The following is a 16,310-nucleotide window of genomic DNA, read 5'->3' on the forward strand; positions in this document are numbered from 1 at the left end:
TAGAAATGGGGGGGGGGAGAAAAAGCACGATTGTTTAAATGTAAATATGAGAGGTATCCAACTGGGATGAGTGCATGTGCTATCGCAGAATATATTCCTATGATCAGATATGTACAGTTGTTTTTAAACTGCATATTATGGCAGATCTTTAATATGCAATTATATCAATATTCAGTATACAGACGTAATATAAATCATTTTATTTTACATCCATCAAAAACCAAAGAATACTGGATTTTCAGCAAAGCATTATTCAGCTTCAGCTCCTGAAAACAAAAAACATGTCGCTGACTTTGATTTTTAGAATCCATTTTACAGGACTCTAAGATGATCACTCTACTACTGATTGCTCGAAACCAAAAGCAATCATTAACAGCTTAATAAATCTCCAGTCACTGAATGATTACAAACAGTTAATCTCTAAGCAATTAGCACTGCAACATCATAAGAATAAAACAATAGTCAGCCACAAATGGCAGTCAAATATCTTAGGCAGAGATCTTGGAATAAGTGAAAAGGTATTATAAAAGATTATCCTATTGTAAAATAGGATAATCTTTTATAATACCGTTCAAAATTGAGAGTAGGAGTGTGTTATAGGCCTAATGACTCTGATGAGTATAATACAGGGAAATAGTGGGGCTGTAAAGCAGAGAGTCTTATAATGGGGGATTTTAATTTTCCAGATATTGACTGGAATTTGTGGGTTGGTTACTCCCACACTAGCAAAGCTTTTATGGATTTATTGGATGATTGTTTTCTACAGCAGCATGTTCTGGAGGCAACTAGAGGGAGTAATATTCTTGATCTGATTATCACTAGTGATTCATCATGCATTAAGAATCTGCAGATAAGGGAACCACTAGGTGGCAGTGATCACAGTGTGCTGAAGGAGAATTTGCTCAAAGAGGTAACTACCAACAGGGATAAAGGGAAGGGATTTTGCTTTCGTAAAGGTGACTACAATGGTCTGAGACAGTATTTAAATTCTATAAGGTGGGACCAACTGATGATGTTACCAACAGCAAATTCAAAATGGGAAGTATTCAAAGAAATAATCTTGGAATGCTACTAGACTTTTCATACCAACTAAGAAATATTGTTCAAGGTTTAGGCCTAAATGGATGTCAGATGAACTAATGAGACATGTGGCAGAGAAGAAAAATGCACGGGACATGATATAAGCTGGTCTGTAACCAAGTAGGTTAGGAAGGCAAAGGCAGATTATGACAAATCTTTGGCAAAGGATGCAAAGAAAAACACCAAAGAGTTCTTTACTTATGTCAACTCTAGAAGGAAGGGGATGAATCAGATTGGTCCACCTGTTGATGATCTTGCTCAGGTAGCTAACAAATTAAGTGAGTATTTTGCATCTACATTCACACATGAGTTATTTAGAGATGTGAATGTCAGAGGTGAATTAAACTCTGGCAGTGAGCTAGATGATTTTGTAATAACCGAGAGCAAAGTGGAGGAGAAATTGTTGAAGATAAACATAAGAAAGGCACCTGGGATGGATGGAATCTATCCAGTTATATTCAAGAAGGCAGCAAAGGAAATAAGCAAACTCTTAGCCATAACTATGAGAGCTACCTTGGACTCAGGGGCGGTACCCATGGACTGGAGATGTCCAAATGTCACCCAAATTCACAACAGAGGATCAAAGGGCAACAAGTAATTAGATTCCTGTTAGTTTAACTTCTGTTCCAGGAAAATTAATGGAGGCATGTTAAAAAAAGAAAAATTAATGGAGGCAGGTTAAAAAACACTGCAAGATCATCTAGACAAGATTTCAGTTATAGCTCGGACACAGCATGGTTTTGTTAAGGGAAAGTCTTGTCTGACCAATCTGATTGGATACTATGATGTGGTCATAAAGGAACTGGATGCAGGGAATAACTTTGATATCATATATTTGGATCTTAGGAAGGCTTTTAATACTGTTGCACATGGGAGACTGCTGCACAAATTGGAGCGGTCTGGCTTTGGAGGAAAATTGCTGCTATGGATAAAGGGATGGTTGTTTGGGAGAAGACAGAGTGGTAATCAATGGACTGCTCTTGATGGACTAATGTTATTAGTGGAGTCCCTCTGGGTCCATTGTTGTTTTCTGTATTTATTAATGATATTGATAATGGTATATCAGGCTTAATGTCCAAGTTTGCAGACGATACTTGGCAGGGTTGTTAATAACACTAATGGCAGTACCCTGCTGTACCAGGATCTAGAAAAGTTGAGCAGTTTAATATTGACAAATTTAAAGTACTACATATGGGAAGAAGTAACCCCAGAGTAACGTATCACTTGTGTGGTATTACTCCGACAGTGGTAGAGAATGAAAAGGATCTGGGGGTAATTGTGCAGGCAGATATGAAGTTTTCCAAACGGCGCAGACGGTCTGCAAGAGTAGCTCAGTGTCTTGTCAATGATATACAGGAATTTTTCTAGCAGGGATAAGAAGGTGATTATCCCCTTGTATAAGGCAATGGTCAGGCAACGCCTTGAGTAATGTTTACAGGTCTGGAGGCCTCATTTTTGGAAGGATGTAGAGTTGTGAGTGCAGAAAAAGGCAAGATTAGTGAATAGAACGAAGGGTTTCTCATACAAAGAAAGGCTTAAGTTTTGCAAATTACAGTGTCTGGAGACTAGGCACCTGCGAGGTGATCTGACTGAGGTGTATAAAGTCTTGAATGGCTTCAGCACGTTCAATGCTGATGGGATTCTTCCTCTGGCTCAGAATAATTGGCTGAGAGGGCATAAATTCAAATTGAGGAAAGACAGTTGTAGGATATATGTGCAGAAGTTTGCCTTTAGCCAGTGGGTGGTTGATTGCTGGAATAAAGTTCCATTTGTTGTTGTAGAAGTTAACAGCTTAAACAGATTCAAGGCAAAACTAGACAACCATTTGGAGTTAGTGGATGAGTGAAACACTTCTTTTTTTGGCTGGTGCTATATAAGCTTGCATTAGCAAAGGCATACAATGTAAGAAAGCAAGCTTATGCAGCATCAGCCAAAAAAAAAAAAACCCCTCCCATTTCACCCCTCCATTCGTTCCAAATGTCTGTCCAGCTCAAGCTCAGCCTTAAATTTATTTAGGCTACCAACTTCCACAACAAAAGATGTAAGTCTGTTCCACCAATCAACTACCCACTGGCTAAAGGCAAAAAATCCCATTAGCATTCAGCTTGCCCAACCCATTCAAGGCCTTACACACCTCAATCAGATCACTTCACAGGTGCCTATTCTCCAGGCACTGCAATTTGCAGAACATAAGCATTTCTTTATAAGAGCACCATTTGTTTCCCCTCACCAATCTTGTTGCCCTTATTTGTACTCATTCTAGCCACACTACATCCTTCCTAAAATGAGGCCTCAAGACCTGTACACAGTACTCTAGATGTGGCCTGGCCATTGCCTTGTATAATGGAATAATCACCTCCCTGTCCCTGGTAGCAAAATTCCTATGTATTATTGACAAGACTGGATGACCTGCCCTGGTAGCCCCTCTGCACTGCTCAGCAAACTTAATATTTGACTGCACAATTACCCCCAGGTCTTTTTCAATTTACACTTTCCTGAGTGTAGTACCACACAATTGGTATGTTTCTCTTCAGTTTTTGCTACCCATATGCAGTACTTTGCATTTGTCAATGTTAAACTTCAGTTGCCACTTTTCATCCCATTTGCCCAACTTATCTAGATCCAGTTAGAGTAGCGTACTGTCTTTACTGTCGTTAACAACCCTGCCAACCTTTCTATCATCTGCAAACTTGGACATTAAACCTGATATACCTTCATCAATATCATTGATATATATACAAAACAACAATGGGCCCAACACCAAACCCTGGGGAACTCCATTAATAACAACTGTCCACGAAGAGCAGTGTCCACTGATTACCATTCTCTGTCGTCTCTCACTCTCAACCATCCCTTTATCCATTTTAGCAACTTACCCTTAATGCCAAACCTGTCCAATTTGTACATCAGTCTTCCATGCACAACAGTATCAAAAGCTTTCCTGAAATCCAAGTATTTAATATCAAAATTATTTTTGACGTTCAGTTCCTTTGTGACCACATCATAATATGCAATCAAATTTGTCAGACAAGACTGCCCTTCAACAAACCCATGCTATGTCTTAACTATTACTGCAGTCTTGTCTAGATGATCCAGCAATGCTTCTTTAACCAGTGATTCCATTATTATCCCTGGAACACAAGTTAAACTAACAGGTCATTAGTTACCTGTGTCATCTTTTGAACCCCCTTTGTGAAGTGATGATACATTTGCACACCTATAGTCCATGGGGACCTCCCCTGAGTCCAAGGAACCTCTCATGATTATGGCTAAGGGTTTGCTTACTTCCTTTGCTGCCTCCTTTAATATAACTGGATAGATCCCATCCACTCCAGGTGCCTTTTTTACGTTTAACTTCAACAATTTCTATTCCACTTTGCTCTTAGTTATTACAAAATAACTTAGCTCCCTGTTAGAGTTTGATAAACTTCTGGCACTCCTCTCATTGAATAACTCCTCATGTGTGAATGTAGATGCAAAATACTGATTCAGTTTATCAGCTACCTGGACATGATCATCAATAGTCAACCCATCTATGCTAAGTGGTCCAATCTGATTCATCCCTTTCCTTCTAGAGATTACATAAGTAAAGAACTCTTTGCTGTGTTTCTTTGCATCCTTTGTCAAGGATTTCTCGTAATCTGCCTTCGCCTGCCTACCCTCCTTTGTGACTTGATTACAGACTAGTTTATATCTGCCATAGGCTTCTGTGTCACCTGATACTTTATATGCATCCCATACATTTTTCTTCTCTACCAACAAGCCTCATTATTTCATCTGACATCCAATAAGGCCTAAACCTTGAACAGTATTTCTTAGTTGGAATGAAAAGCATTGTAGCTTCCAAAATTAAGTCCCTGAAAGCTCGCACTTTCGTAAAGGTAGCCACCTTTACGAAAACAAAAGCCCTTCCCTTTAGCCTTGGTAGTTACATCCTTAAGTAATTCCCTCATCAGTACATTGTGATCACTGTCACCCAGTGATTCCTTTATCTGCAAATTCTTAATGCATGAATAATCACTGCTGATAATCATATCAAGAATATTACTCCCTCTGGTTGCCTCTCGAACGTGTTGCTATAGAAAACAGTCATCCATTAAATCCACGAAAGTCTTGCTAGTGTGCAAGTGACCAAATCACAAGTTCCAGTCAATATCTGGAAAGTTAAAATCCCCCATAAGACATTCTGATTTACAGGTCACACAATTCTCTGCACAATTGCTCATTATACTCATCATTATCTTGTCAAGGGCCCTTTTCCAGTGGGCTGGAAAGACCATCCCTGATGCAAGCATTCAGCAGGTTTACTATGACCTCTGGTCTCGCAGCTCATTCTTTTTATGACTTCGGCTTCAAGCATGTCAAGACCAGGGCATTTTCTGGATTTGGTGGACTGGATGGCCTCCCCAATTTCGTCTTTGGTGATAGGTTCCTCATACGGCATGCCTGCATGTGCAAGGGAGCCAAGCCTAAGGTTGGTCTAGAAAGTGTTCTCTTGTGTGTGTGGGGGGGGGGGGGTGTCGATGGACTATAGCATCAAGGACGACTTCTACTGATTCAGTCCAAGTTGTTGGCTCTGTCTGGTTTGGGAGCCTGATGGAGTAGTATATACCTCCCGGAATAACCTTGTCCATCACAAGTTTGTAGATCAGACCGTCTTTTTTTTTTGAAGACGATCAGTCTTCATTTCCAAATTTTGTTTTACAATTCTTTCCCACGATTTGCATTTCTCATGGTAGATGACTGTTCTAGACTCTTTGTATGTTCTTCTAGACTCTGTATGCTTCCTGTAGTCTTTCCACGTCTCCGGCCAGTCTTCTATCCCTCCTGGCTCATTGAAATTGTCTCCTGGCTGTTTTCGTTACGTTCCTGAGGTTGGTGAGTTGTGTGGTCCAACCACGGTATGGAGTGTGCTCTCCTCTTACGTCAAGGCATTGAGGTGTTGCATGTCGACATTACCATGCAGTGGAAGGCAGTGGCTCGATCTTCTGCTGGAAAGCTGCCCATTCTTTCCAGATTGTCTGGTGTTGTAAAGTCTTTGTTATTTATCAAACATGTGCCAGTCTGCTTTCCTGGTGTTGAATCTACTAGCTTTATATCGAGCTTGTTGTCAGTTTCTTGAGGTAGGGGACTCTGAAGGTGATGGAGTTATGATCGCTGGTTGTTCAGGAGGTGCATAGCTGCAAATTATGTATGGAGTTGCGGAATTTGTTTAGTGAGTGTTAGATCAATGTAAGAGCTGCCAAGAAGGGTTGTGCAGGTGAGAGGGTGGCCGGGAATGTGCAGATCATTCAAAAGGATGGCTTCTTCAGGGAGTTCCCCTTTATGGTCAGTGAAGGGGCTGTTCCATAGTTGGGTTTAGCATTTGCATCTGCACAATAGGCTGTTTGTGAGTGCCCATACTTATGGCATTAATAACACTTCGAATATTTGGGATGTAAATCTATAGCAGGCAGTTTAAGTGGCCTGCCTTGATGGAGGCCATGGGGTGTTGAACGTAAGGATACAAACTTGGGTAGGAATAAGATTCTTACCCTTATGCATCGATATTCACTTGACAGCTGTCATTGCCTGTTCTTTCAATACAGAACAGATCTTCTTTTCCGAAACATGAAGAAAATCCCATTCTCATATTGACACTGTACGAATAATTCAGTCTTATGGGGGGGGGTACGATGATAGGTACAGCAAAGCCACACTGATAGGTATCCCCCTACCAGTGTGGCTTTGCTGCACATGCTAGGTCTAAATGGATGTCAGATGAACTAATGAGATGGGGAATTATGTAGGGAAGTGGAGACCAAAAGCTTATCAAACTAACAGGGGACTAAATGATTTGTAATAACTGAAAGCAAAGTGGAGGAGAAATTAAAGTCAAACATAAGAAAGGCACTTGGGGTGGATGGGATCTATCAAGTTATATTAAAGGAGGCAGAAAAGGAAGTAAGCAAACCTTTAGCCATAATTATGAGACCATTCTTAGACTCAGGGGAGGTCCTCACCAACTGGAGATGTGCAAATATCACTAATTCACAAAGAGAGATCAAAGGGTGACACGAGTAATTACAAACCTGTTAGTTTAACGTCTGTTCCAGGGAAAATAATGGAGTTAAAGAAGCATTGCAGGATGATCTAGGCAAGGCTGCAGTTATAGTTCAGACACAGCATGGTTTTGTTAACGGGAAACCTTGCATGACCAATTTGACTGGATACTACGATGTGGGTCACAAAGAACTGGATGCCAAAAATTATTTTTATATAATATACCAGAGGTTCCCAAACTTTCTTGGTTCACGGCACCCTTAGTGTCCCAGTAATTTTTTTTCACGGCATCCCTAGGCCAAAAGAAATACCTAACACAGTGGTTTTCGATCTTTTAATGATATACCTATATAATAATTATATTCTTTATATAGAGGTACTAAATAAAGATCAATTACAGATCACCACAAATTAAAAAGATACAGTACAATGGATGCCGTACACCTTTTTATAATGAAATTAATGTATAAATTTCAAAAAACAATAATAATAATAATAACTTTAAGTAACTTAAATTGAAATTACACGGTACCCCAAGAATGTTGTTGCGGCCCCTAGTGTGCCGCAGCACCCCTGTTGAAAACCATTGTCATATATACAGTAAGTGCCAGTTATAGTGATCCTTTTTGCAAATTAATATTTATATTAAGCTTTGTACGTATTTGTATCACTACAAAGTCTATTTATAGATTTTTCAATATTGTATAAGTCTATATTCACAATCACTTGAACCAGTTTCTTCCAACACTCTCCTCAGGACACCTATAGCTTCATGAGTTTGCTGTTTTATAAATGGAATTCATTCAAGTTCATCTTAATTCTCCTCAGCCAAATTATCAGTAACAGAGTGGGCAATTCATTATGTTAAAGTTATAGTAACTACCCATGTATAACTGATTGTACAAACAAAAAAGGTCCAATAAACCGAAAACTGTTCTTATTGTTTTATGATTGTGACCTCCAGAAACGTGCTTTAGAAAACTATCACAGAAGTGTTCGTAACTGATTCTTATAACTAAATATGTGATTCTAATAAACAATGAAGGTGTAGTGTATTTTATTGATTTGAATCAGTTCTTTGAAATTTGATTCTCTAAAGCTGCCAATTGTAATAACCAGTGATCACTATAACCTGCACTTATTGTACTTGGACAGGAAGATCTGGATAAATAAGCAGACTGGCTGGATGAAAATTGGCAAATGAGGTTTAACATCAAATACTGCATATAGCATACAATTTGAGTGCTGCAAAAAGCAGGTTTCACCTTATTAAATAAGGTAAATCCTTCCTGGGGGAGGGAGAGGATGTATTATGCCTTCCTAAGCCAGTCCAAAGTTTGAATAAATGGAGAAGATTGCACTCAGTGCTGATAACCCTGACATGTTAAAACATACAAATACAGATTTCACAGAGCTGAAGAAGTACAAAATATGTATCCTGAGACTGAGTATGACAAAAATGGAATGATGAAAGTGAAACAAAATTAGCATCCAGCAAGCCATACTATATGAAGATTTGATTTTTTTTTTTTTGATTTGGTAGTTGTTGGCGCATCGGCTTCTGTGGCCATATTGCACCTCCCAAGGTTTTTGCAGTACTTTGATCCAAGCCCGAGGCGGGAATCGAACCCGCGACCTTTGGGTTGCCGGGCAGGTACTTTACCCACTCGGCTAGCCTGGTCGGCACTATATGAAGATGACGAGAGAGAGAGAGAGAGAGAGAGAGAGAGAGAGAGAGAGAGAGAGAGAGAGAGAAAATGATAGAGGAATAGTAATTATGTTATCTGACAAACTATAAAGAATTCATGAAATGAGATCCAATATCAAAAGGTTTAGAAAGAATGATCAGAGCACGATAAGAAATATAACAGTGATTAATGTCTATGCATCAACAAATGATGCAAATGAAGAAAGAAAATCATTTTATGAGCTAGTACAGAAAACAATGGAAGGAATAAAAACATGTACTAATTCTAATGGACAATTTATAGAATAAAGGAAAAGAGACAATGGGAAGGTAAGTTTTGGGAGCAATAAATAAAAACAGGAAAAAAAATAATTGAATTTTGTTTATTTAATGATGTGGGTATATATATAGAGGGTGAGCAGCATATTCCCACCAAAAGCCATTCATAAAACTGCTAGATATCAACATACAAAAAACATCAAAAACGAAATTGGCCGTGTAATGATTAAAAGCATAAAGAAACAGATAAATTTCAAAAAGCATATAATATACTGAACTTTTAAGAAACCAAAAATCAAAAATAAGAAAACAGAAATATATACTTCAACAGCAGAATGATACTTGATACAAAGTATCAGAAAAATTGAAAGAATACAAAAGAAACAAAAATATAAGGGAAGAGAAATTAATGGAAAAACACTGGAAAGGATAATAAGAGAGGAAACAACTAGAGATCAAGCTTTCTCACAAAAAATCCATTCCAAGTATACGGTCAAGGTGAGTAAGTTCTCTAGGCACTTCACAATGCCTCTTCTCGAATGGAGCCTTTCCTAGTTTTGTCTGGCATTACAAGAATGCAAAATGGGATGATCTGCATGATTTCTATTCTTATTTTCCTTCATTGGATTACTGTTTTATGTATTCTAATATCAATGTTTGCTCATACTGTATCAGTGAAATTATTCTTGCAGGGATGCAATGCTTTACTCCACACTCCACCTTAAAATTGTTCTTCATCTAAACTTTAGTTTTCCAATAAATGTGCTAAAGCTGTTCAAGATAAGAATGTCACATATCTTGGAATAGGACCACAGTATGTCTGCCAGGGACAAAAGTAGATGACATTAAGGGCAAAAAAGGTGATTGTTGTATTTGTTGGCACTAATGATATTAACAGTAAGAGATCTGATGACTTACTTAACAAGTGCAGGAAAATGTTGGCAAAAAGTAGTGAGTTTGGAAGGAATTTGAAAGTGTCTGAAATTCTGTCCAGACACTATAAGAGGGAGTATATGTTGAGAGCCTTATCAACATGCAAAGTTCATGGAGTAGAATTTTTCTGTGTGGTCTGTGCTTGTTAACAGGAGAGGTTGCTTTGAAGCAGATGAGATACACTTGAATTGAAGGGGTGCAAGAATATTTGCTGATGCTATCAAGCCAGTGATATTCGTAGGTGGATTGGAAAATTGCTAGCTTGAGAGGGGGAGGAGGAAACAAACAACTAGTTTAACTAGAGCTGCAAGCAGCGGTGAAAGTCATTCTTGCATTGCTATCATTGGCACATGCAGCAGACTGTCTGGGATTTAAGGCTCAGCTGTGGGTCATCACAGAACAAATGAATACATGGGCTCTGTTAGGGTAACTAAGAGTAAGAACATGTGCATGTATACTAATGCTAGGAGATTATAAAAAAAAATTATTGATGAATTTGAAGTACTGATTAAGTCATAAAATGCAGATATTTTAGCGACAGTGGAGACACGGTGTCACTCAGACATACATGATGCTTAATTTGAATATGGAGAGTACAATGTACACAGAAGGAGAAACAAGACAGGAGAGGTGAAGTTATGCACTTAATTAAGAAGAATATTAAATCTAAGGCAGTGCATCCAGTTTACTTGGATGCTTTGAGTGTTATGTTCAGTCAGTTTGATGTGAAATAAGCACTAGAAAATAAAATTGAGGGGAATGTGTTATAAGCATAATGACTGTGATCAGTATACCAAACAGCTATAAAGGAAAATATACTGAGCTAGAAAATCAGAATGTCTCAATGGGGGATTTTAACTATACAGATGTTGACTTGAATTTGTGGGTTGATCACTCACAAACTAGCAAAACTTTTGTAGATTTCTTGGATGACTGTTTTCTACAGCAGCATGTTAGAAATGCATCAAGAGGAAGCAATACTCTTGATCTGGTTTTCAGCAGTGATCCTTCATGCATTAAGAATCTGCAGGTAAAAGAGCCACTGGGTGGCAGCAATCAGTGTATTAATGTAGAATTTAATTAAAGACAATTACTGTCAAAGATAAAGGGAAAGCCTTTTGCTTTCATTAATGGTGACTACAGAGGTCTCAGACAGTTTTTAACTTGTATGCAGTGTGACCAACTGATGATGTTACCAACAGCAAATTTAATACCAATGAAGAAATACTGTGACAGCTTAGATGGATGTCAGATGAATTATTGAGACAAGTTGCAGAGAAGAAAAGTGCATGGGATACATATAAATTATCAGGTGATACAAAAGCATATGGTAAATATAAATTAGTCTGTACTCAGGTCACAAAGGAGGTTAGGAAAGCTAAGGCAGATTATTACAAGTGTCTGGTAAAGAATGCAAAGAAAAATGGCATAGACTTCTATGCTTATATTAATAAAAGGAAGGGATTGAATCACATTGGGCCATGTGTATGAGATGCTGTATAAGCTTGCTTTCTTGCATCATATACCATCTATACAGTGGGACCAACTGATGATGTTACCAACAGTGAATTCTAAATGGGGGGCCTTTAGGGAATTAGTCTTGGAGGGTACTAGGCTTTTCATACCAACTAAGAAATACTGTTCAAGGTTTAGGCCTAAATGGATGTCAGATGAACTAATGAGACATGTGGCAGAGAAGAAAATGCATGGGATGCATATAAATTATCAGGTGACACAGAAGCCTGTGGCAGATATAAGCTAGTCTGTAATCAAGCGACAAATGAGATTAGTGACTTGTCACCAAGTGGTTCATTTTTCTGCAAATTCTTAATACATGAATAATCACTGTTGATAATCAGATCAAGAGTATTACTCCCTCTGGTTGCATTCTGAACATGTTGCTGTAGAAAAAAAATCATCCAATAAATCCACAAAAGTCTTGTATTCCAAGTATTTGTACCATTACAGGTACATATAAAAAAAAAAAAAAAAACAGCTAATGGTCACTTTTTTTTGTCTGAGAAAAATCATATATGCATGCAGCATTCAAAAACCTGCTTCATTGCAGCTGATTGTTCATTCTGAAGTTATGCAACTGCCATTTATGATGATTAGCAAAGGACAATATCAATAATACATTATTTTAAATAGAAGTTTGCTCACAATCTGCACTTCTATAGTATAAAAAGTATTTAACAAGGAAAATGTTCTGCTCCAAAAATTAACAAGAACCTTTTCTCAAAAAAATTTAACTGCGCCCTCCAAATTTGATTACTGTGTCTAAAACCTCATTTTGAAAATGAGACAAAAATTGAATTCTAAAACATTTTAAATAACTAATTACATATAATTTTATAACCTATAAAAATAAAATATACAGTTACAGTTCAACTAAAGGAAATTAAGTACATAAAAGAAAGGTTTGTTAATAATAATATACTTGAACTTACTTTTTAACAAGAAGAGGCAACAACTGAACAACAGAATTTGAATTAACACTTTGGTTTATTTTAACCTGCAACCACACACACTTCAGCACTTGTGCTGATTCAAGTGAAATATTTGCCAACTGGCTAATAATGAAGGATTGAATAGCACTGAAGGACAAACCAAAAAGCTCAGAAGTGTGACTGCACAACACAGGTCGTATTTTATAGAAATTTGTAATTGGAGTTTCTCTGTTATTTTCGAAATTTTTAAATTAAAACACTGTTCCTCCCTGATATTTTTTTTCTGTATATAATTATAAATCTCGAATTTATAATTTTTTTTCATTCTCATAAAATCACAAAAATTTCTGGACTCAGATGTAGCATGTACAAAGATAATGCTGTATTTCTTTTAATAATTTTTTTTTTATTTTTATTATAAACAGAATACAGGTTGGCCAGAGGCTATTATCCATGTCAGAAATACGCCTTCATCTTCTGACTGGCTGTAGAAAGCAGCCGACTAGTGTGACTTCTCAGTATGTGGGATAGGTATCTACATACATTGTATAGGCAGCACTTACATTGCAGAACGGTAATCCCTTTAACTCTTAATTTGCAATTTCTAATTGCCTAAAGGCCAGAGGTGGGTACAATGTTTACAAAATTGTCTCGTAATCCATTCGTTATATGAAAATTTTCTTTGTTCTACAGAAACTATTTTAAATACAGGGTGAGGGAAAATTTCTGATTTACTCATTCAAGCAGTAGTCGCCACACGAAGAGCATGCATCGATATACGAACTGTGAGCTGGCAGACATGCACCTAGTGTATGGATTGGCAGAGGGCAATGGACGAGCCACTCAACAAATTTATCAAGAACGCTTCCCAGACAGACATGTACTGGACCACCGTTTGTTTGCACATGTGCATCAAAATTTGTGCAATTATGGGTCATTTAGAGGTAACAGGAATAGCAGGCAGACCACATTCTACGTGAACTCCCGCCATGGAAGAAAGTGTGTTGAATGCCATCCAGAATAATCCTACTACCAGCACACATGCCGTTACCTCTGCCTTAGGAGTGTCTCGTTGCAGTGTACAGCGTGTCTGGCACAACGATTCCTTACACCCGCTACTTTCATCTCCAAAGGGTTCAGTTACTGTTCCCCCAAGATCATCCTGCACATGTGGCTTTTGCGCAGTGGTTTTTCCAAAAAAGTGTTCAAGACTTGAATTTTCCAGCCTATGTTTGGTCACGGATGAGGCTTATTCAATCAGCACAATGCTCATGTGTGGGCTCATGACAACCCACACGGTGTGTGCCCCCATGAGGCACAACATTGCTTCACAATAAATGGGAGGGCAGGTATGGTCGGTGACTGCTTAGTCAGCCCATCGTGCATGAAATCCGCTAAATATCAGATCTTTCTTGAACAAGTTCTACAAGGGTTACTTGATGTTCCAGCAAATGTGAGACGCAACATTTGGTTTCAACATGACGGGGCACCTGACCATTATAGGTGTGTTCATGACCGTTTGAACAGATGTTTTGGGCTTGGATGAATTGGCCGTGATGGACCCATTGCCTAGGCCCCACGCTCACCTGATTTATCGAGCCTTGATTTCTTTCTGTGAGGGGCACTCAAATATATTGTGTATGAATCACCTGTGGAGATTTGTCTGCGCTGCTGCTACTCTCAAAGAAACTCCAGGTGTGTTCGACCGTGTCCACCAATCCATGCTGCTTCCGTGTCATGCATGCATCGCGTCTCATGGTGGAACCTTCGAGCATCTGTTGTAACATCATGAAATGCATCCATCTCGTACTCCATTGTTAATATTATATCAAATAAATGTTTGCCACTAATTACTGTCTTGTGTCATTTCTGCTTCTTGTGCCTCTGCTACTACTTTCCCGTGACGTTTCTGGTTATGGGTTCCTATGCAATTCACATTCCTTTAGATGTTACCTACCTCCCCTAAACGTTTGTACCAATATTTTTGAGACACCCTGTATAATTACCAAAAAGAATTTTTAAAAAATCACTATAAAGAAGTTAGTTAAACAGAGGACCAACTGTAATAAAATTAAAAATGAAGCAATATTAAAATACATAACTGGTTGGGTGCACCCTTAAAATACTGTACTTGCGAACCCCGCTCACCCACACTAGTTCTGGCTCTGATCTTTACACAGCCCGCGTATTCACTTGTTCCGTGATGACACACAGCAGGGCCTGAAATCCTCGACACCTTGCTTTCTAGGCTGCTGCATTTTCCAAAAGGAGTAGTGCAAGGATCACCTGTGGGTGAAAGATCATGTGTTATCCAGACTTTGATCCATCTGTAGTGGCATTATGAGCTTTATGAATTCAGTAACTCAGTAGTGAAAGTAATGTATATGGACAATGTCGTGCAATATTTCCATCATATCCTTTTGGATTTTCTTCCCAAGACACTCTCTGAAAATGGTATTCAATTACTACACAGATCTTATTTTATGAAATTAGGTAGACATGACTTCCAAAAATTTTGGCTAATAAGAGTATTTCTAAGATCTGAGGCACATGTATATAAATATCACAATTTAATATTATCATGCTCATTTTTTGTTGAATGTTGCTAATAATGCAGGAATGGAATATAGATCTTATGACAGAACCAAATTGATCCTGAAACATTTGATTTTACTTATGTAAATTATTTAAAGAAATTATTATTAAAAATATTCTGCTCAAACATGATAGGAGAGAGCACTAATGAGAGCCTTGTCAATCAATTTAGCCCTGGAGAGAGAGTGCAAGGCTCATGTGATAGAATTTTTTTCTCAGCATAATCATTGCTTATTAACAGGAGAGACATTTTTACAGGGTTGGAATACACTTAAATAGGTGTGAAAGATGTTTGTTTGTTTTGATTTTATTGGCGCATTAGCTACTAAGGCTATAATGCACCAAGGTGTGAAAGAATACTTGCTAATACTATTGAGGCAGTGTTAGGTGGATCAGAAAGTTAGGTGGTAATACTAGAATAATACAATAATAGCAGCCACAAGCAGAGATGTGATTCTTCTCTGCTTCTACTGAAAGATGAAGCAGCCTGAGAAGGTGTCAGGAACTTCAAAGTCTGCTAGTTGACCTCATGAAACTAGCAAATATGGTCTGTGTTAGGGTTACTAAGAGTAAAAACAAATGCAGCAAATACACCTGCATGTATACTAATGCAAGAAGCACAATAAATAAATTTGATGAACGTGAAGAAAACAAAAGTAGAGTGTGGTGATATCAAACACTGCATCACTTATGTCACTCGGACATAAGTGATGCAGAATTTCAATATGGGGACTACAATGTGTACAGGAAAGATGGGGGGGGGGGATGCTCCTTATCAAAAATTTCAAAATTTAAGGGTGTGCTACCAGTTGACATGGGTGGCCATTGAAATGCTGAGTCACTTTGGAAAAGTGAGAGAATGAGTTTGTTACAGGGACTAGTGTGACTGTGACAAGCATAATGGGGGATTTTAACTGGAACATGTGGTTGGTCACTCATACAATAACAAAACATTTGTGGATTTACCGGATGACTATTTCCCACACTAGTGTGAGAAACAAGACAAGAAAGCAACACTCCATCTGATTATCAGTGACACTTCACTCATTAAGAATCTGCAAATAAACATCAACTGGGTGATAGTGATCACAGCATATTGATGTCAGATTAATTAAAGAAGACTTAACTATTGTCCAGGGCAAAGAAAAGGCCTTTTGTGGATTTATTGGATGATTATTTTCTACAGCAACATGTTCAATGTGCAACCAGAAGGACTAATACTCTTGATCTGATTATCAGCAGTG

At 38.1% G+C, this 16,310-nt stretch overlaps 1 protein-coding gene across 5 annotated transcripts in view; it reads right to left on the reverse strand.

Moving 5' to 3' along the window:
* The window catches only part of LOC150075760 (la-related protein 4-like), a 498,776-nt gene that overhangs the window by 388,481 nt on the left and 93,985 nt on the right, over positions 1-16,310 (reverse strand). The gene's annotated exons all lie outside the window — the stretch shown is intronic.

This window comes from Mastigoproctus giganteus, chromosome 13 (assembly GCF_048544385.1).
Source record: "Mastigoproctus giganteus isolate SK-2022 chromosome 13, ASM4854438v1, whole genome shotgun sequence".
Lineage (NCBI taxonomy): Eukaryota > Metazoa > Arthropoda > Arachnida > Uropygi > Thelyphonidae > Mastigoproctus > Mastigoproctus giganteus.